This window comes from Macrobrachium nipponense, chromosome 25 (genome assembly GCF_015104395.2).
Source record: "Macrobrachium nipponense isolate FS-2020 chromosome 25, ASM1510439v2, whole genome shotgun sequence".
In the NCBI taxonomy this organism is placed as follows: domain Eukaryota; kingdom Metazoa; phylum Arthropoda; class Malacostraca; order Decapoda; family Palaemonidae; genus Macrobrachium; species Macrobrachium nipponense.
Genome location: NC_087214.1, coordinates 47,678,987 through 47,702,065, shown reverse-complemented (window position 1 = coordinate 47,702,065; position 23,079 = coordinate 47,678,987).

Below are 23,079 nucleotides of genomic sequence, written 5' to 3'. Positions count from 1 at the left end.
ACTGTATTTGATGTTTATAAGGCAGACCGTATGAAAACACACACACACACACACACACACGTGCGTGAAACTCCCAGCAATTAGATCAGCTTCCTCAGGAATGACCAGAACAAAACTGAACTATTTGCATATTTGGCAGACACAATTGTTTCATCTCAAGCAGATGATACAACTTGCGTTATTGTCACCAAAGGGGATGCTGCACTTTATAGCAAAGCTGAACAGGACACAGCTGACTATAAGGCTGCACTCATGAAGCTGATACTAAGAGTCCTTTTGCATGTTGTGTATGCTGCAAAGCATGGAGACATCTCAAATGCAATCATATACAGCTCAGACACTGATGTTGTCGTTTTAGTACTATCTGGCATGGAAAGAATTGGTTTGGACATCGTCTTGACGCTGAAGAGGCTAGTAAGATCAAGAACTGTGCTGAGAGACTGCCATCGAGTCTGATTGACGAACCCCTGGCTTGGTTCGTGACTGCTAAGAATTGTTTCTTACCCTCCGGTGAATACCTGAGAGGGACCCACGTTCCTTGGCCGACGACCTGGTACGGACTACGCCCGTCATTCTGCCATATAAGGTAACTGATCTTCAGCATTTGTTTTGTCGGCTCTTCACCGCGGTTCCTAGCACTCATTCTTATTTTCAGCTGTATTGTCTCACTCCATCCCCATTCCTAGATTCCCGTCTCCCTGTGAGACTAGTGAGTATTTTGTGTGATATAACTGTAACGTTGATAGAATTTCGTTTCTCTAAAACAACGCGTAATTTAAAAATAGTTTTATGCAAAATTGAACAATTTACTGGAAAAGCGTTAGAAAACTTTTAAAACTATTTCGCTTATAAGTGTGTGTGTGCGTGTCTGTGTGTGTAAATTCAGTGGACTAAAAGGTATATGTACACAATGTGTAATAAATATCACACGACATATATCATATATATATACATATATACACACACAACACACTACGTACACACATATATATATATATATATATATATATATATATATAATCTTATATATATATATAACATATACCACACACACACGACACAACCCACATACACATATATATATATATATATATATATATATATATATATAGTATCTATATATAATTATATATACTATATATAATAATATATATTAATTATAATATAGTATATATCATTATATATTATAATCATATATATATATAATATATATATCTAGAATATAATAATTAATATATATATATAATATATAATATAATATATATGTATATAACGTATATTGTCATTCTATATCGTGTGTGTGTGTGTGTGTGTGTGTGTGTGTATGTATATATATAATATATATTATATTTATATAGATATATATATATATATATATATATATATATATATATACTATATATAATATATATTATATATATATATCTATATATATATATATATATATATATATATCTATATATATATATATATATATATATATATATATATATATATTCGTTATTCTGTTCCTTCTCCGCATCACATCAAGAGGTTTTAACCCCTTTCTAGAGAAAGCGAAATTTGACATTTCCTACAGTTTGTCAGCTAAATAAATGTAGTGCCTTATTTTGTGAAATTTAAGGTGCATAAAACCTCACTCTTTCATTCAGAATTTTATATTGAAACTACTAAACGACTGTTAGAGATCGAGATTGTGTCTAAGGAGAAAAATATCGAAAGATTAAACAGGTTGGTAACTGAGCAGAAAACCTTCGTAAGTAGTTGTCTCACCATTTTAGACAAGGTAAGTTTTGCACGTCTTTTCAATAATACCGTTTTGAACTTCATCAACGATGTAAATGAAAGACATAATAGAAAACTAAGGAGCTTGGGAATAATCACCCCTCAATTCTGTAGAAATAACAATACGCGTTCTGTTTTTAACTTTTCAAAAAGGTTATTGCCTAGGAGAGATGAGTTCTTACTTTTTCTAGGTTTAGAATTTTGTTTACCGAATTACAGGCTTTTTCTACCCATAGAATCTCTCTTTCGCCGTCGTGAATCCCTCCCTTTCAATGCTAATTTGGACAATCTTAGATCGCAGTTATCATCTTTAGCTCATTGTGCATATCATAAGCTAAACACTAGATGGACTCCTTTCTTCAACAAATATGATTTTGACACTTTGAAAAACTTGGCCAATGATGACAGCATTATTATTACAAAACCAGACAAAGGTAAGGGTTGCGTAATTTTGGATAAGGATGCTTATATTGAGAAGATGGATATTATCTTAAACGATCATACAAAATTTGATAAAATAGGCGTTCCAGATTTATAAATATCATTAAACCAGAGGACAAAATTGTAAGTTTTCTAAGGTTGCTAAAACAAAAACAGATAATTGATGATGATATATATCAGGAACTATTCCCTACAGGGTCTTCGTATAAGTTTTGTATGGGTTGCCCAAAATACATAAAGAAGGTGTTCCATTAAGGAACACCTTCTTTCCTCAGTGATCACCCCGAGTTATAAGCTAACCAAATTTCTGGTTCCTTTACTTGAGCCACTCACTAAAAATAAATTTTCTTTAAGCAACTCTCATAAATTCAAGGAAGATATTCTTAGACAAGATTCAGAATTATTTATGGTCAGTCTGGACTTGCTATTATTTTAAAGAAGTTATTTATAGAGCCGGACTCTACTTTTCATAATTTTAGTCGTGAGTTTTAGGAACAGTTGTTAGAACTAGCCATGCAGGAGACGACTTTCATTTTTAATGGTTTTTTATACAGACAAGTGGAAGGAGTAGCAATGGGATCCCCACTGGGTCCGACACTTGCCAATATTTTTATGTGCTCTTTGGAGGAGCGTATGTTTGATGATTGCCCCCTCAGCTTCTTGCCTCAGTTTTATCGTAGATACGTTGAAGACACTTTCGCCTTATTCCGAAGCAAGTTTAATGCGGAGCAATTCTTCGAATTTGTCAATGCCCTACACCCTAATATCAAATTTACACTCGATGAAGAAAATAACAAGCTTCCCTTTCTGGATGTTCTTGTGTTCAGGAACGAGGAAGGCTTCTACACGGGTGTTTTTAGAAAAAAAGACTTTTACTGGGTTAGGTATCAACTTTTATAGTTCTTGCTTTTATAATTTCAAACTCAATACTATCTCAACTCTCCTACACAGGGCCTTCAGCCATACCTGTAATTGGTTTACTTTTAATGAAGGGGTTAACTTTCTTTCCCAATATCTTAAAAATAACTGCTTCCTAGACAAACTTTTGTTTAAAATGCTTAAGAAAATCCTTGATACCCGATTCATAGAGGTGCCAACGGTTTTGACAGTACCAAAATTAAAATTTGCTAGCTTCCCTTTTCTTCATGACGACCTCTTCAGAAAAAGTTCCTGGCAGTTATTCAAAAAGAATTCCAGGCACTGAACCTTAAAATCGTCCTCTTCGAAAATCTAATGTTGTATATAAATATACGTGCCCGAGATGTGATCACGGGACTTATGTGGGTTGTACGAAGAGGTTACTAAAAGTGAGAATAGATTCTCACAGGGGCTTAAGTTTTAGAACGGGCAGCAGATTAACAAACCCTGAACAGTCAAATATCAGGAACCAATCTAAATCACGTAAAACACATATTAATGATAAGGATTTTACTATTATAGGCCAAATACAAAATGAAAACGACCTAACAACCTTGGAATCCATTAAGATAAAAAAGATAGTTCCGTCCTTAAATGCGCAATCCTCCTCTGTTCAGTTGTTCATCGCCTAGAGTGCTTGTTTATATTTTAAAAAAAATCTCTGTCACTGCCCATCCTTTGCCAAGATAAGGTACAGAATAGCCTTACTGTTTTAGTGTTATTTATTTATTTTTCATTTATTTTCACAGACATATCATAATATTTGTATGTTTTTTTTTTCAGTAATTTTTTGAATAATTTTAATGTAACTTTACTGTACATAATTTTAGCGTTAAGTATGTTTTTCTGTTTTAAGATATTCGTAAATTCTTAAATGTTCTACATGCTGATGTTCATTGAATTTTTAAATATTGCGTAATTTTTATGAATTATGCAGTGCGTAGTTTTAATGTTCGTGTGTTTATTTTTAATTATAGCCTTGAGGATGCGACTATGAGTCGTGAAACGTCGGCAAAATAAATGTAAACTGAGTACGATGCTTTCCGTATGGTTCCTCTGTGTGTGTGTGTGTATTTATATACATTGTGTACATATACCTTTTATTTCATTAAATTTACACACACATACACACACGCACGCACACACGCACGCACACACACATACATACATACATACATATATATATATATATATATATATCTATATATATATATATATATATATCTATATATATATATATATATATACATATAGATTTATATATATACATTGTGCACATATACCTTTTATTCCATTGAATTTACACACATACACACACGCACGCACACACACGCACACACACACACATATATATATATATGTATGATATAATACACACACACACATAAGATACATTGTGCACGTATACCTTTTATTCCACTCAATTTTCAAAGAAGGTAAGCAATGAAATATGAAGGATAGTTTTAAAAGTTTTCCAAAGCTTTTCAAATAAATTCACCTCTTTATCTGGTATATCTCCGAACAAGAATAAGTACTATAAACTAATTCATTTCCACGTTCGCTCAAGTATCCTTCCCCCAGAACCCTCGTCAATATCCAGCCATCATGAACAGTTGATATTCCCTATTGCTCTTGACCCCTCCAAATTTCAGCTCTAATTAAAAGGAATAAAATCAGAACTTCATGCTGCTGACGAAGTTATTACCGAGGGAGCCAAGTAATTTGACTCTGAACATTTTGTCGACAAAATTTAATCTATTCATAATTCTCGTCAGTGGAGATTTTGCGTGCTTGCATAATCCGTCAGCATGACCCAGATCATTTCTTCTGATTCCACTGCACATAACTTTGTCTCAGTACGTCTCAGAGGGGCTTTTCTGGGTGAAATCGGATAAGGGTCATTAGCCTCGGAATTTATGACTTCTGAATGCCATATCAACGTAAGTGGATGTCGTATTCTTGCATTTCATTATTCTAATTTTTGTTTTATAAAGATTCTTGTGGCGAACATGCGACGTTCGTGAATATAAGCTAATTACATGTAATTCATTCCCACAAATGGTGACCAGTCTTTGCTTGTATTTCGTTGAGTAAACACAGCCCACATGCAACAGAGCAAATTACACGTCACATTTTACATCAACTGCAAAATCAATGACGTTCATAATAGGGGTGTGTGTGTGTGTTTGGGGGGGGGGTGGTGGATGTGAGACAGATGTTAGAAACACGACAAAATATGAGCACAAACACTGCTTACCGGATCTGCATTTAAACCTGTTTGATCTGAATTCAGAAAGCCATCTGCGCCGAATTCTTTATCTAATGATGAAACTATTATGTTAGACATCGTAAGAAATTACGCCATCGCATACAAATCTCTAATTGCAGATGCTGGAAAATACCACTGAAAATAAAAATGACCATAAGATTCCCTGAAGCAATCAGGTAGTTTCGGAGAATTGAAGATATGTAAATAAATAAACAAACTAGATGTCTTATAATAGTTCAGATTTTGAGTATGTCAAATTACACCCCAGAGGATCCCCTGAAAAGACTTCCTTCGTTCATTTCCTGCCCGATTTCTGTGCTTTCAGCGAAAAGCTTTTCCGAAACACAATGTTGGGTATTGCGACTCCTCTATAGATCTGCTCTGTGTGATCTGATGATTGTGTGTATAGTATTTCAGCCTACAAGAGAAGAGGTTATGCATATATTGACGAAAGAGGCGCAACATTGTCGATAAATACACTGAACAGTCTTCACATTTAAAGATCGGATTTCCCCTTCAATGTTGTCTAGTGTAAAGTCCACCATGCGGCTTTGTAAGGGACGATTATCATAAGTTAGACGTCATAGAAGAGACTGTCGTATGTCCAGTCGAGAGAATTCTGATATACGATACCACAGCATTAAATGTAAACCTCCATTAGTTATCACGACTTGAAAGTCATTGGACAGACAAAACCTCAACAAGAGCTTCTCATCTTTGAAAGCTGGAATATATACAACACGTTGCATCACTAAGCTACCAAACTGCCGCTCTTCCATTGTTTTTATCCTAATCTCTTGTCTCTGAATGCCACATTTTTAGTACAATTTTAGGTGGTTTTATTATTACTTTTTTTAGGTTTGAATTCAAGTATGCATCCGTCCTATTAAGTAATTTAGGTTTTTGTGAATATTATTATCTCAAAAGTTCTTTGATGTTAAGAATTTTGTGGTGCATTCCTCAAACATACGACTGACTTATACGATGTGAAATTTGTGGCTTTTGATTGTTGTCAATGTTCATTTTTAGGTTTGCGCTCTATCTAAAGATTTCTTTCTTTTATCGTAATAATAGTTCATATGATTTTATTACACAAAGTTGCTGTATTTTTTAAATTCTAGACATTCCCTGATGCTGCCATGAAGTTATCACAAAAAGTTGGAATCAAGCACTATTTCGTTGCGTTGAGCCCCATTTGGCCTGTTCTTCCCTCATTGGTCGCCTTTCTGAGACAGGCTTATCCTAGAAGGCCTTTCCCTGGCCATTTTCAAATATCCATCTACTAGAATTCGCAACTTTACTATTTATATACCTTCTCCTCACAGCCAATTTTCCCCGAACCAACACAAGTATGGTACTACTTGACTTTCCAGCAGTCTAACACACAAGCTTTATTTCTCGCTATCTTATGAGGCGATTGTCGCTTTTCAACTCACAGGGGAGGCTCTGAAAGTTGGTTTTATTGAAATAAATGAGCATAGATATGTTACAGCTCATGTTTTTACTCAATAACTATGCAGGATTATAGAGTGAAACTTAACTATTACTCCAATATCATGTTGAGCAAAATAAGTTATAACTCATAAATCAAATATTAATTTCATAAGAGGTAATTCGACTCACATTTTGGACCATTATGCTCATTAGCATAAAACTTTGAGATTCATTTTGATGGGACTTTTGTATAATTCATGGGAGATTTCCCGTCCCAATGAATCATTTAGCAGTTAAAACTGAATATTTTATGATTTGCAGAGTTGTTATGGAAAAGGAATATCATCATTAAATTCTGTTCTACCTAACTTCACTAATTACTGTCATTACCAAAAAAACCTTTACTGCGCTATCAACGTAATTAAAGTGTCAAGCTTTTTATTATTTGATCTTTTTCATTATAAGACTAATTATTATCTGTTTTTACATCTGTCAACAGTTTGTTTTTATGTCAAAAGATGGTATACCGGGTTCACAATAATTATTCTATCCGAGGTCAGAGAATATAATGCTAAAAAAATTAATTAAAATATATCCTGCTGAGATTCCACCTCATACATACATACATACATGTATAATTTGTGTGTGTGTTTGCACATATGTATGTGTTGACTGCACTTAGATATAGGGTGCAACAGACTTTGTCGTCAACAGACTGGAATGTGCAACAGAAGAGTCGTGAGTGTTGTGGAACAGCTTCAAGATATCAGCGAATACTTTGGGTGGTTGAATGCCATAAGCCTACGAAGTAAAACATTGTCAGGCCTCAGAAGCGATAGCGCGAGTGCGCAAGTTGACCTAACTGCTGATCGTGACGTCAAAAAAATGTGACATGTGTGTCTGTTCGTGCACCAAACGGTATGTCCGTGGAATCTTCTAAAAATATTTGCGTTCGTATGTGCGAGCACTTAGGCTCCTTAAAGTGTACTATAATGAGACCACAGGCGAAAAGCGGCTATTCTAGAAGAAACTGTTCACGTATTGAGTGAAGGAGGTCTGGAGGAAAGCGCAGAATATCCATCCAGAAAGGTAACAGCGATAAAGAGACCTTGTTAAACAATTGAACATTCTACAGATGCCCTGAGAGAAGCTGAAGTGCAGTGGAAAATTATTTTATTTTCTCCCATGTCATAACAACGTTTATCTAATTCCATTGTATGTATATCCATTTTTATTTTATTTCTGATAATTGTGGTTTTTCTTCCCAGATAGATTCGATTGTCACCACATAAATTGAATTATCTGAGTGACACTTTTATCTCTTAGTTTGGGAAAAATAGAAATAGTGATTGAACTGATGGGTGTTTATAAAGGTATTGTGTGACATTTTAATTGAGGTGATCATAATTGGGAATGACTGCATTTCATTTTTTGTATTTTCATTTTTTTCCCTTTTTTATGTTAGTTTTTCGGGGGAAATAAAGACTATATTTTTGCATCAGAGGACGCTTGAGGCAGGTCATGTTACGAGATGGTGTTTTTCTTTCCTTTATTAGATCCTTGTAACATATGCATTGCTAAGTCATATATTCCACCCTACATTTGACCAAAAAACTATCATGTAGACAATTTCCCTCTTTCGAGTAACAAAGGAACACTAGAATTCATTTGCACACACCTATTATATAAGCTCGCATGTTCAGACCTGTTGGCATCTGATAACACAAAGGAAAATAATACGAATAGGGATCTATCGATATCTCATCATAATACAGCATTTCCCCTGACAGGCCTTTGGCTTTTCAAGATTTGTTGAAAACGTTGGGATTTTGATATTAGATTTTCCACATTAGCTTCTCGACAGATTTTGTTTTCAGAATTTCATAATCCCCCTTTCAGTTGTCGTCTGACTTTGTCATTGCAGTTCAGGAGACAAATATCTTGTTTTAATATACAACTCTTCCTACATCTGGTGCCCTTTTAACTTTCTCTGTTCCAAAATAGACACAAAAATTTCTTAATCCTCAATATTAACATTACAATCCTTATTGAAACACATTTACAATACAAAATAAGCTTAAGTCATTCGATTTTACTTCCACAAATATAGCTTACTACTTTCTCTCGTCAAAAATGGTAACGTAAAACATAAGTATTACTGGGAGAGGAAATTTTTCCTAATATGTTTTGAAATCATGTTTTAGCATTTGCTTCCTAGTTCCAAAGAGAAATGTCCATAAGAACTAAATTATAGTTTAATTCAATATCTGAATATAAATCAGAGAAGAGAAGACTGATAAATAAAGGTTCCTAGAGATTAGCTCTCACTTCTTAAAACAAGCATCAAGACTTGTACACCATAGACCTAAATCTCGTTACCTCCCTCAGACTAATTATGATATGATAATATTAAAGGTTGGAGCTCAAAGGAGCAGATCACCTAATCTAAATAAACATAGAACGGTGAAACCAGGCCCCACTTTCAACACATACTCTTGGGAGATCCTAACTAATGAAGTATGAATACGTCATGAATATATGTCCATATTAGCCAAGTAAGCTAATAACAAGAATAAAGCACCATTCATCTCTTAAATTAAATAATCACCTGTTTATATTATATATACATGTATATCTATGTATATGTATATGTGTGTTTATATTATATATACTCTCTCTCTCTCTCTCTCTCTCTCTCTCTCTCTCTCTCTCAGGGAGTACAGCATCTGTCACTGAAGTCCCTGACAGTTAACATCAGTGGTTCGAATCGATCAGGTGAATATCACTTATTCCTTATCAGTTATAACTCCTCTTTTGGTATTATTTCCGAGATAGAGCGAATTGGATATTAAATGACAGTTGTAGCCTAATGTTTATATATATATATATATATATATATATATATATATATATATATATATATATATATATATATATATATATATATATATATAATATATATATATATATATATATATATATATATTATATATATATATATATATATATATATATATATATATATATATATATATATATAATATATATATATATATATATATATATATACACATACGTATATATATGAGTCTGATCACATCACTGTGATTCATATATACGCATTAAGCTACAAATGCCCTTTAATATCTAATTTGCTCTACCTCAGAATTAACATATATGTTAACTGAAGGGGAATTTTTAGTTGATAATAATTTCGTTGGCTTCTGGGCGCAAACCTAGGAACCAAGAAATCAGGACGTACAGTGAAGTGCCTTTAACAACACAGTATATGTGTGTGTGTATGTACGTATGTATTACCCTTTTAACAAAACTCGGGTATGTTCCAGAGCCCATAGTGGAGGGCCTTGTGCCTTCTGAATGATGATGGTGCCTCTGAGATCCTTCTCAAATTTATACTGCAACAGGCTCCTCACCCAGATTACCAAGTAGCATTTATGAAATATCACTTTGACACATGTATGCTTTCAGCAGCAACATGTAGCAAAGCTTCAGGTGACAAGCTGCATTTCTTTAAATGTCATCACTCTTGATTGCCAGAGAATCTGCTTGTGGCAATGACTGGGTAACACACAGTCACCTCCATCATGGAAGAGAATTGATAAAATTATTGAGAAATTTAATTTGCCTTTTTCTACAACTGCTATGAGAGTGTAACCAAATGTTTTATATTTCACAAATAATGAACAAGTAGTATAGAACCGAAATGAAAGAGCTTTAGGAGGTAGTGAATCTATATTTATATAATATATGCACACATCTGGTTGCATCCCGAAATTTGGAGTTTTAAACACAAATCTCTTCTGTTCTCTACTTACTCCTGCAGAACAGGGAGAGCTATATCTGTATAAAGCTCTGGTCTCTGGTACAAGAACACAAGAGTGCTTGTCAAGTAAAGTTATGTTGTAGGGTCTCACAAGGTCCCGCACACCATCCATATTATTTGGCCAACTGATCTCCTCATAACAAGCATCTCTTGACATACGCACCAAATACACACTTACAAGGAACACATTTCTGCCCACAAGACCTATTGACTTCTCTGTTTGTGGTTTTAATAAGGTAGTAAGTTTTGGAGGCTGCCTCTGTACATTGGTAACCATGGAGATGACCTGCACAACCAGCCACAACGATGACAGTCTCTCCTCCGAAACCATCGCCACCACCTCCATACGCCTGCCGCCCTTCATGCCTTTCAATCCAGAGGCTTGATTCTTTAGGGCAGAAAAAATCTTGTGGTCAAAGAAAATCACCTCCTCAGCAAATAAAGCAGAAGCCATCCTCAAATTTTTACCTGATGACGTCTTTGAGCAGGTAGAAGAATGGTTCGCAGAACTACAGACCACTGTCGCCTATGAAGCTCTGAAGGCCCAGCTGAGGTCACCCTTCGACATGCCACCTGCCAAAAGAGCCAAGGTATTCCTGGACAATGTGGGAGCAGCCATAGGACACAATAGGCCATTGTACATCTACAGGAAATTATGCTGGCGGGTAATATTACATGCTACAAATGGCAAACCTGAGTCAACCCTGGACCTTGTAAGAGAGGTCTTCCTTATAAAACTGCCCTGTCAAACAGTAGCAGCCATTCCCAATGCCTCGACCATGCCAGTACAAGAAGTCCTGACTTTGGATGATGCAGTATACATGGCCCACAAAGCAGCGTAACCCACACACAGCCAGCCATAGAAGCAGCAGCAGTACAATGGTCACAGAAAGCAACAGACACAGAATCCTGCGGCGACCCAGATGGACTAGTCGAGAACCATCTACAAACCGTAATACCAAAGCAGACGAACAACAGAAAGGCAAGACAGAAGAAAACCAAACCAACGAGGGAGCTTTTCCTCCATTGGAAATTTGAAATAAAATCCAGAAAATATGAAAAAGGCTGCCTGTTTTAAAAAACATGCAAGAGAGTCACATCAGCAAACAAAACAAGTAACCTTCAGCAGCGAACACACTGGTTGCCTCGTAAGAGAAGTTGAGTCTGCTTTCCGTATTCCTTCCAGATACAAACACAAGGGCTCTGTGTGTTTCTTTATCAGGGTCAAAAGGTCAATCACAGAATTCCTCATTCCTCATGGTACTGGGGCATGCAAATCATTTTTGCCAGCTACCCAGCTTGACCAAATGACTCAAACCCACCCACCCACCAACCTCTATATATCCACTGCCTGTGGAGCACCACTCAAGATGTATGGGAAGCAGAATATGAATGCGTCATTCAACAGGAAAGACTACAACAGGATCTTCATCATGGCAGATGTGACTTTTAAAAGCAAATTTCCTAAAAGCACACAACCTACTAGTGATCCCAAAAACAACTCCTGTATCATTTAATCAACAACTGTGCAAACAACCCACAACCACATCATTGCTGCAACAGCAGAGACTACAAACAAGCCCCATTGCAGTAGCTGCCCCACTGCCAGAGATGTGCAGACTTCTTTAAGACTACCTAGAGGTCTTCAAAGACGACCTGCAGCATGGCTTAACCAAACCAGCAAAGAACAACATCCAGCACCATATAGAAATGGAAGGTCACCCAGTCCATGCACACCTAAGATGCTTAGCTCCAGAGAAACTTGCCAATGCCAGACATGTTTTCAGGGAAATGGAGAATACAGGAATATGAAAAAAAGCCCCCAGCCCATGTGCATCACCACCTCTACATGGTATCAAAACCCAATGTAACATGGCGTCTGTGAGAGACTACCGGCAGCTAAACGTCTTAAATGAAACCAGATAGATACCCGTTGCCAAACATAGCAGATAGAACCAACAAAATGAACAGGGCAAAGATCTTCGCCAAAATAGATCTGCTAAAGGGATACCTCCAAGTTCCAGTAGCGGAGGAAAATATAGAAAAAACTGCAATCATCACCCCCCTCAGCATGTACACACTCAACTACAGATGTTTCGGCCTTCAGAACATATGGGCAACCTTCCAAAGTTTTATGGATGAACCACTAGGAGACCTTCCCTTCGGGTTAGTCTAGGTCGACGACATCCCCATATTTAGCCCCAACTTCAAGCAACCTCACAAAGATGTCAAAAGGGTTATGCAAATACTTAAACAAAATGGACTTGTAGTAAGGGAAGATAAGTGTGAATAGGCAAAGAAAACCGTGGAATTCCAGGGGCATTAAATGAGCCCAGCCGGCACTCAACCCCTCCCAGAGAAAGTGAAAGCAATTACTGACTTCTAGTAGCCAACAATTAAATCAGTACAAGAATTTTCAGGACTAATTAATTATTATCATAGGTTTATCCCATATATTGCTAAACTTATGAGTCCAATATTTAATATTTAAAAAGTCAGAAGTTCTAGAAAATGCACTTCTTTCAGCAAAATAAGCAATAACCTCTGCAGCCACATTAATCTTTCCTCTACCCCATATGTCCCTCACTTTGATGACTGAAGCCAGTAACACAACTATGGGCACGGTACGAGAGTAGGACACAGATGATGGTCGTTGGTTGTTGGCGTTCTTCAGCAAGAAGTTAATTTGTGGAACAAAAGTACTCAGCATTTGACTGAGAGCTCCTAGCAGTCCACAAACCAATCAGTCATTTCCACCACATACTCAAAGGATGGCAGTTCGTCATACAAACAGAACATCATCCCTTGGTGCATGCCTTCACAAAGACAGCAGATGATTGGTCAGTATAACAACAGCTTCACCTATCAGCAATAGCAACACTCCTGCACCATCAAGTATTTAAAGGGTTCAGCAAACACTGCGGTAGATGCCCTTTCGAAAAATTGTGTCATCACCATCATGCTTTGGATAGCCTATCCCGAAATAGCAGAGGCACAAAGGTACAACGTGGACCTATAGCGACTGCGGTGGGATAAACCTCACCTAAGTGGAGTGGCCTGTCAATCAACAACAACACTCATCTGTGAAAACGAGTACCAGAAGCCTTCACCCTTACCTGTCAGGGCTCAGTATAAAGGCTTCCAACCTTGTCCATAACCTGTCCCATCTGTCAGGCTAGGTAACTACCCAAATTTTAGTAGAACGGTACATGTGGTGGGGAATGATAAAGGACATAAAAAAGTGGAACAGAAAATTCCTTGCATGTCAAACGTCAAAAATAACAAGGCATGCAGAGAGCAGAATAGGAAAGTTCCACACGACACACCATTGACTCGCAAACATCCACGACGACATAATGGGACATCTAACCCCTCCAAGGGGCACAGATATCATCGACAGAGTACCATGTGGCCTAAAAAAATACCATTAGAGCAACATATGGCAGGGAGGGAGTGTGTGAAAGATATCGGATGGGTCAGCAGACACATGGTTCTGCAGATCATCACAAGCAACAGGGGGGGACCAACTTCATGCCTGCTTTATGGAACACCCTCACAGACAGTTTGGGAACAAAGATAATACACAACAGATTAAAACCCAGAAGCTAATGGCATCATTGAAAGGCTACACCGGTTGTTGAAAGCATCACTCACTGCCAGATGTCAAGGCTGGGGTTGGAGAAAGGAGTTACTTTGGGTCTTACTGGGACTGAGACATCATCACACCATTCAACGCATCTCCAGCAGAAGAGCTGTATGGCTAATCATTAACATTACCAGTAGACATCTTTCAACATCCAACTAGCCCAACATCCCCATCCGAAACTAACAATGTATCAGAACGAATAACAAGAAAAAGGTAATTTGATAGCGAAAGGGAGACTTCCAGTTATTATGAATTCGACTTATTTTTTTTTAATAATGAACAAACTAAAAAAATTGTGAGGTCGTGCTTTACTGAATCCCTTATTGCAGGGAAAACTTAATACATTCTTAAAAGCTGAGGACAGTATGTGCAAGCTCTGAGTTAACATAAGACATTATTATTCCATGAATTATGAGTTATATTGTTTCATGAAGAAAAAATTAATTCAACTGGGTGAATGCACATATTTTGTAGAGGAAGTAAGCTTAATGTTATCACTTCTGTTCAGTGTCATGGCATTACTACTTACAGTGGTCAGGAAGTAATCATGATGTTGGCTTAATTCCTCAAAATTGTGGTTTTATAGCAATGTTTACATATTTCAAACAGCCACGGAGGCTCTTTTTCAATATTTTTGCTTCAGAAATCCCAGTACTATCAATGAGCTCTTTTTGCAATCTAGGGCCAAAGCCTCTATTTCATATTTTGATGATCAAGCTCTGCAAGAATCCCCAATACTCTGCAGTGATATAAAGATAAAATGATCGATAAGACAACATGTTTTTATATTTTCAATGTACACGGCTGTGTTGTAGAAGTGAATAAATGTATGGTTGTTGATACCTTGAAGAAGAAATACAGTGTTCTTTGGCACTTGGTTAGAAAATGAAAGGCAAAAGGTCACTTGTGTATGGAGGAATGGGACGGACATAGAGTGATTTGTGTCTCTGGTAGCTGACATTACTGATAAACTAACCTTTCTAGATACTGAAGTTTCCAGATCTCCTGAAGGTTTCAAAGTTAGTGTTTATAGAAAACTTACTTTTACAGGTTTAAGCCTCAATTTTTGCAGACCCTTTGCATTTAATATCTAACTAAATTCCTTAACAACCCTCATCCATAGAGCCCTTTCACTTTCTTCTGATTGGTCATCCTTCCATAACAAACTTTCCTTCTTACAAAAATATTTTCAACAAAATTGCTTTCCCTTTTCTTTATTCCAACATAAAGTAAACAACATTTTAAGTAAACGTTTTAGCCCTCCCTCCCCTTCCTTCGATGTTCCTAAATTGGGATACTACTTTTCCTTTCCTTCTTTTGTACATATAGTGATTTTTTACCAACTCCAAAACAAATTTTAACAAAACACTTCCCAGCAGTAAAAGTCAATATTATTTTGAAGAATCCCAAAAGTCTTGGTAGCCTTTTCAGACACAAGGAGCGATTCCCTCCTTTGATGCAGTCGGGCGTCATATATATAAGTATACTTGCTGTTGCAATTCGCAACAGATTTACGTCAGAAGTATGCGCCGGTTGCTCAAGGTGAGGGTAGATTGTCACAGTGGATTGAGCTATACTGGCTTTAGACTAGCTAAACCTGAGATGTCCAACATTAGGAATCACTCATTAATTTGCAAAAACCCGATAGAATACACAAATTTTGAAATAGTGGCCACGACACAGAAGGAGCACCTCCTTAATATTTTAGAATCTTTGGCTATTAAGAAAATCGTTCCATCACTCAAGAACCATTTAACCTCTACCCCTCTGTACATAGCCTGGTACCCTCCCCCCATTCTTGGTTATCTCCTAACCTTGTTTACTCGTCTCGAGCTTTCATCCTCTGGACTTTACTGCTGAAGGTAATCTTGTTTCTTGTATTGTCATTATCATTTTTCAGTCTTTAAAGCATTTTAATTTTGTAAGCTATTGTGTGTGTGTGTGTATATATATATATATATATATATATATATATATATATATATATATATATATATATATATATGTATGTATGTATATATATATCTATATATCTATATATATATATATATATATATATATATATATATATATATATATATATATATATATATGTACGGCATTATAAACATATCTATATAAATATGGTTATCATATGTTCAAGTATTTTCGCAGTCGAATTTAATTTGGAAAATCGACAGTGTTGCAGTGCTCTCCCCATTAAATCCTTCATCATATTTCCGGTGGGAATGCAACCCCGATCATCCCTGTTCCCGTCATTTGATTTCGGGCAAATGTGTCTAGATTAAATTGCAAAGAGGGACAATTCCAAAAGTTCTCGCTTATCTAGTTGTTTGGCCAAATCCTGCTGCTGATCTCTAGTGCTCGGCAAATATCGAAGCTATTGCGAAGTTGGCTGAATTTGCAGAGTTCCGAATCTCTCTGAATCGCGCTTTGCCTTTTCTGGGTTAGAGCAAAGCTTTTTTTTTTTTTTTTTTTTTTTTGATGAGCAGAAAGTCATACATTACGACAGTTTTTCTCGCGTTAAAAGTCTTATCTACTACCGTGTCATAGACACTTCCCAATAGCTCATTAGTAGATGCAACGAATCCTAAAATCTCTTGTCTACTGACCAGGAATACGCACCTACGCACGCACATAAACATGTGTCAGTGTGCAGAGATTAGAGATATTATGATTCCTTGCTTTTGGCTATGTGGACATTATGCCTTTGGGATCTGTCTACAGACAGTTGGCCTTTTTTTCAGCTTTCAGTGCAAAGTTTTTCAATAGTGAGGCGACAAGTGTTTTAAATCGTGAAAAAATTAACGTCTTTAGTGATTAGAAAAAACAGTAAGTGGCTTAACTGACATTTACTCACAAACGAAAAAACATTGATTTATACAATACAGAAACAATGAAATAAATTTCGAAATCCATCAACTGAACAACTGTCGCGGAAAATCCAGGAAGAAAATTTGTCTTAACTAATTGGGTGATAACTATTAGGAATTGTGAGCTTACATTTCCATCTCGAGCGTGAAATGAAGTTAACATTATTATCTTTTTCCTAACTCCTTTCATGTAAACTGTCTCAGAAAAGGTTGTGTTGTCGGCGTGGCTCTTTAATAGAAACCCCGGGAGGTCTCGTGAAATTAATATTCTGAAATTGATATTACTCTCATGTCTTTGATCAGCATGAGGACATTGAAAGAAATTGGGAGAATTTTGAGAGAGGTTTACATGAAGTCTGTATCAAATGTCCCGTTCCAGCAAATGTAAAATCATTCTCCCTGAGTGAGGGAAATAGTGGAAGCTGTTGTGAGAGGATAATATTGATAGTAAAATGTATGAAAACACCGAAGGAGAAATAAGAAAAAGTTAAAGGAAATAGAAAGTCAGGATAGAAGAAAACGCAAAGATAAAGTATCTTTGAGTAAAACAATGAGCTGAAAAATATAAGAATAAGAAAAATATTGTTGAAACACAGAAAAACCGGACCGAAAACATTCCCTTGATGGAGGTAACAATGTGAGCTGGAAATCTCTAACATCAGAACTTTACTCTTAATGGTTATAAAAAAAATATTCTGAACAAGGGCGATTTTTATCATCCACTTTCATATATTGAAAAACACTGACAAATGCTTAAGAAAAAGAATGAAAAACAAAGAAATGCATTACAAGATACAAAGAAAAACTGGGAAAAGAAGAAGTAATAACGAGAAGCCAGAATAAAAATATAAAAAGTGCAAAGGACTAGGAAGAAGGAAACTGAATAAAAAAAATGACATAGAAGCGAAAATCCCTGAAATAAGATATTTAGGTGGCAATCGTAAATATGCTTAGTAATGAAAACGCTACTTATCCTCTGTTTAAGAAACGACAAAATGTAGAAGCAGCTGTGTTCGATATGTTTATAATGAAAACAACAGATGCTTAGGTAACTTGTCAATTGCGTTTCCCTTCATTCAAAGTACCAAAATAATTGTGTCCAAAACGACAGAATAAAACTTGCTGTAAAGACAAGACTCACATTGAACCAAAGTATGTAACTAATTGTCTTTAACATTACAATAGAATTCTTATTGCACTCCTCATAAGATATCGTTTAACATAATTTCAGTGATAGATGACATAAGTATCAATGGATATTGGCTAAAAAAGATAATCTTTATAAAAGAAATGAGGCCAGTATTCCTTGAGGTGAGATTAACAAGTATCTCAATATAAAAATCGAGACTACGAATGCCTATCAAAGCACTTTGTTACTGCATAATCTCTAATATTTGGTTTATCTTAAATACTTTTTTATCTTCAGTTATGTATTGATGTGCTTTCTATTCTCTTATGTTTTTATTCTTACAAAGTTCTTTTGCTCTTTATGAAGGAATTAAATTGAATTATTTAATTAAACATGTTTTATTAAATTAAATTAAATTATCAAATTAAACATGTTTTATTAAATTGTTAAATTAAACTTGTTTTATTAAAAATTATGGCATAATTCACATAATTGATTTTATACAAAATTCTTTCAATTCTCCTTATGATTTGTATTTCTGGCACGCTGACATTACTAAGCAGCTGTCCAATATTCATCGTGCTGTAGGTCGTCAACGGAATTTAGGACTGGTGTTATCAAAGGCGACGGGGTATCACAGACAGGCTGGGGGTCGGGAACAGGTATTCAGGTGTGTCTCATAGGTAAGGAACAGGCCGTGGTCGTCAGGGGTCGATCCGGTATTTCTTACGTTTTTATTTTTTTCTGGTTTTTCCTATAAGCGTTTACATGTTTCAGCCACCTCGTTTGGCCATCATCGGGACGGGATCGCTAGGTGCAATTGTCTGTTTTGGATGGATTTGCGCTATTTATTGCATTCTAGTGGCTTGAGGAGTCTGGTACCTCACTTTTCATTAAGCAATACCTGTGGCGTCACGAGTGAGGTTATCAGGGGGGCTGCTACTGATTGGCTATCCTCTTCGTGGGCGGAGCCTCATCCTTAATGGTGATGGTGGAGGTCCCCAAGAAGGGCGTGCTACTAGGGCGTCCTCAGGGCGAGAGCCTGAGCTTCAATCACCCTCAGGGTTACTAGGGACGCCCTCAGGATGAGAGCTAACACTTCTATCATCCTCAGGATCCCTCTGGTGCAATGGTCATTGTGGGGCGTTGTCTGCTGCTCTACTGACGGCGGTGGTGAGGAAGGTCTCCTGTGTGATGTTCATACTGGGCTTCTCCCTCCCGATGTGCAGTGCTTCTAAGATTCACAAACGACATAGATCGGGTGCTTGGTTGACAATCTCGAATTACCGACGATGTTGCAGTGGCGGATTCTTTTATCATAGCAGTTCTTGCATGATTGAATATCGTTCCTTCCTGCGCGTGACGGGAGAGGTGCATTGACGTCATCCCAATGTAAGTTCCTAGGCATCCTTGGATTGGGCACGTATATCTGTAGATGACACTTATCTTTTTCAAGGGATCCAGCGACAGTGCTGGGTTATTCTTTATAATAACCCTGCACCGTCACAGGATCCCTTGAAAAAGACGAACGCGTTACCATTTCCTAAGGGTGAGTGGCATCAGGGTACGTAAGAGGATTATTTATATCCAAATAAGGGTTTACAGAGAAAGGGAGTCATTTTTGATTGGCTGTGAGTTTGGAGGACTGACTTTAGTGCTGACTGGTTGGCGCCTGGGGCTATGCTTACTGCTTGAGGAGGAGGAGGGCAGTTGTTGCATTATACCAGGGCGTCATCTCTTTGTCCTGATGGTGTTCGAAAGGAAGGGGGTTCTCGTGAGTACCTTCAGTATGGGTTTGCACCAAAGATTGGCAAGGATCTCCCTGTTGCGGAGGCGATGATGGTCCATGTCCCTGTCAAGGATTATTGTGGTATTCCTCACGATCTGCTGGCACTGTTGGGGGGGGGGGGGTTGCCGTGTTCTCTAATGCCACGTTGGTATACCACCCTTTCATGCATATGGACGGCAATTTTCTGAGAGAAGGGAGTTGTTGTCATATCTGTGTATGAATGATGTCAGCTATTCACAGGGCACAATATATATTATAATGATATGCGGACTACCCAGTACAGCATGAAGAAAAGCCCTTCCGTCAGCAGTGATCCAATGCAGAGGAGAAGATAAATCTACCATGGATACTGTGCCCTGAGAAATGGGAGGGCCACCATTCATGCAAAGTATGACCACGAATTACCTCTCCAAGAGGATTGCCTTCCATCTACATGGAGGGGTTGAAAACCAGAGTGAATGTTAATCAGGATACCCTCCTTACAACCATCATCAGCAGAACAATGACTTAATGCAACAGGTCCCCTCCTCCTCCTTGAGCACAGAGCAGAGAACCCTGGGGCCAAGCAATCAGTGCCTCCATTGGTCAGCAAGACTCACAGCCAATAGGAGAGTTCTATGACTATAACCACCCAGTCATAACCTGCAACCCGCCGACGGCCCCCCCCCCCCCCCCACATTCTTTGTAAATCCATCTTAGGGTATAAATACTCCATGTATGTACCCCTAATGCTTTTTTAATTTATCTGCTGAAACTAAGAATATTATACTCAAAGTTTAGAAGGTGCAGTGTATAAGCACAATGGCATACAGAGTGCCTTTCTTTTCAACTTAATAATAATAATAATAATAATAATAATAATAATAATAATAATAATAATTTATTAAAAGTAATGGCTACTTCAGCAGCGTTACACTTGTAGAGATTCTCCTCTAATTTTTGAATAGTGGCTTTTTCAGTACTACTTATATTCGGGGTTGTCAGCAAAGGCTCTGCCTCATGCTGATCTCCTATTGGCTGGTGGCTGAAAGTCTGTATATCATTGGTTGCTTGAGTCAGGTCTCAAGCCACTTCTGCCGTGTTGATGGTTGCATAGCTGCAAACCCCCTGAGTTGTGCGGTGACGTTGCTGGGCGTTGACGTCAAAGCTAATTTTAATTTGATTTTCATTGGCTATAGGAGTATCTCGCTCAGGGGCATTGTCTTTTGCAGACCCCCTGCTGACAACTCCGAATATAAGGAGGAAGGACACCTCACCAGAAGCAGTCCACCCTTAGCTTCCTAGCCTAGAGAATGTCTGTCAGCTCCAGACGAAAGCTCGCTACAAGAGAGAGAGAGAGAGAGAGAGAGAGAGAGAGAGAGAGAGAGAGAGAAATACACTGATCTTGACCCTGCATTTGAAAATGATGTCCATAGGCGCTCTGGTACTGAAAAAGCCATAATTCGAGAAATAGAGAAGAATCTCTACAAGCGTAATGCTGCTGAATTAGCCATTACTTTTAATAAAGTATGCTCGAAAGAGAGTCTACTTCCTAAGTAAAATGATGATAATATAATAATAATAATAAGAAGGGAGAAGGCTTTCTCGGATACGTCTTATTAGAATGGCAAAATTAATCGAATTTATCTTTTGAAGGATTTTCTCATTTTCCCTGATTATTTGTTTTTCAGGCTCAGCGAAACTATAAAGAAATTTACCTATCTTTGTAGCATCAAATTGAAAGTTAAATCTGGTGTTTTCTTAATTTGGTGTGAAATTGAAGGTCAAAATCTGGTATTTTCTTATTCTGGTATTATCAATACTATAAGAATATACAGAATATATTTTCATTGTTGAGATACATGATACAATCTGAAGACTGCAACTCGATTGTAGGTGGTGATCTCTGTTGGTATATTCTAGTTGGTATTTTTACTGGTGTTAAGTCCGGTATTTTTCTAGTGTTTCAATCGACATGTTTTGACCATTTCCCTGGTCATCATCGAGACGTTGCAAAAGGAAGTTCTGAGTGAGCACTGTGTGTAGGTCAATAATTATAGGAGGGGTGGACGTGGTCAAATCTGGGGCCAATTTCTGATTGGCTGCCTGGGGAATTTCTGTCCCTCTGCTGTTGAATTTTGATTGGTCCGCACCTCTTGTAGGAGCTCAGGGTGGAACTTCTGGTGGCCATGGGAAGGAGGAAGGTTCCTTGTGCGGTGTTGAGCAATGACTTCTTCTTACCAATATGAAGGGGTTCCAGGAGGCACAGGCAGTGATGGTCAGGGGCTAGACCATATGTCCAAGATGGTTGGAGAAGGGGACCTCCTTTGTGTAAAATTCCACCAGGGAAACGGAGGGCTTACTCAGGGATAGAGTGGGTGTTGAGAGGTCCCTGTACACTCTATCCAGGATCATCTGGATCGTCTTACCCACAGGGATGTTAGTAACAAGGACTTGATGTCCATCAAAGTGATGACACCTTCCGCAGGGGTGGTCCTAAGGGCCTATTAGGAACTGCGTTGACGACTTAAGGCTGAATCCTGCCAGGATGTACAGGGTCAAAACTGCATTCCGATTTTTGGCTAGCTGGTACGTTGGGGCAGGAATGTGACTGATGATAGGGTGCAAATGGTTGCCTTTTTTATGGGTCTTAACATTCCCATAAATGTATCCTAAATCATAGTCCCCAATAATTGGCGGGAGGCAGCATTGATGGTCTTAATGATCCTTAACATGAAGAACCTGTCAATGCGATCAAGCAAGAGGTGAATAGGATCATCGAAACCATCAATGCCACCTCTAATGCGTGTCACCTCATGCTGATCATGGGGACTATGATTTCGGTCATATTTATGGGGAAGTTAAGACACATAAACTAGGCAACCCCTTGCACTCTATCCTCTATCATCGGTCAGATTCCTGCCCCAACATACAAGCTAGCCAAGAAGCCAAAGCAAAGTCTAATTTATATA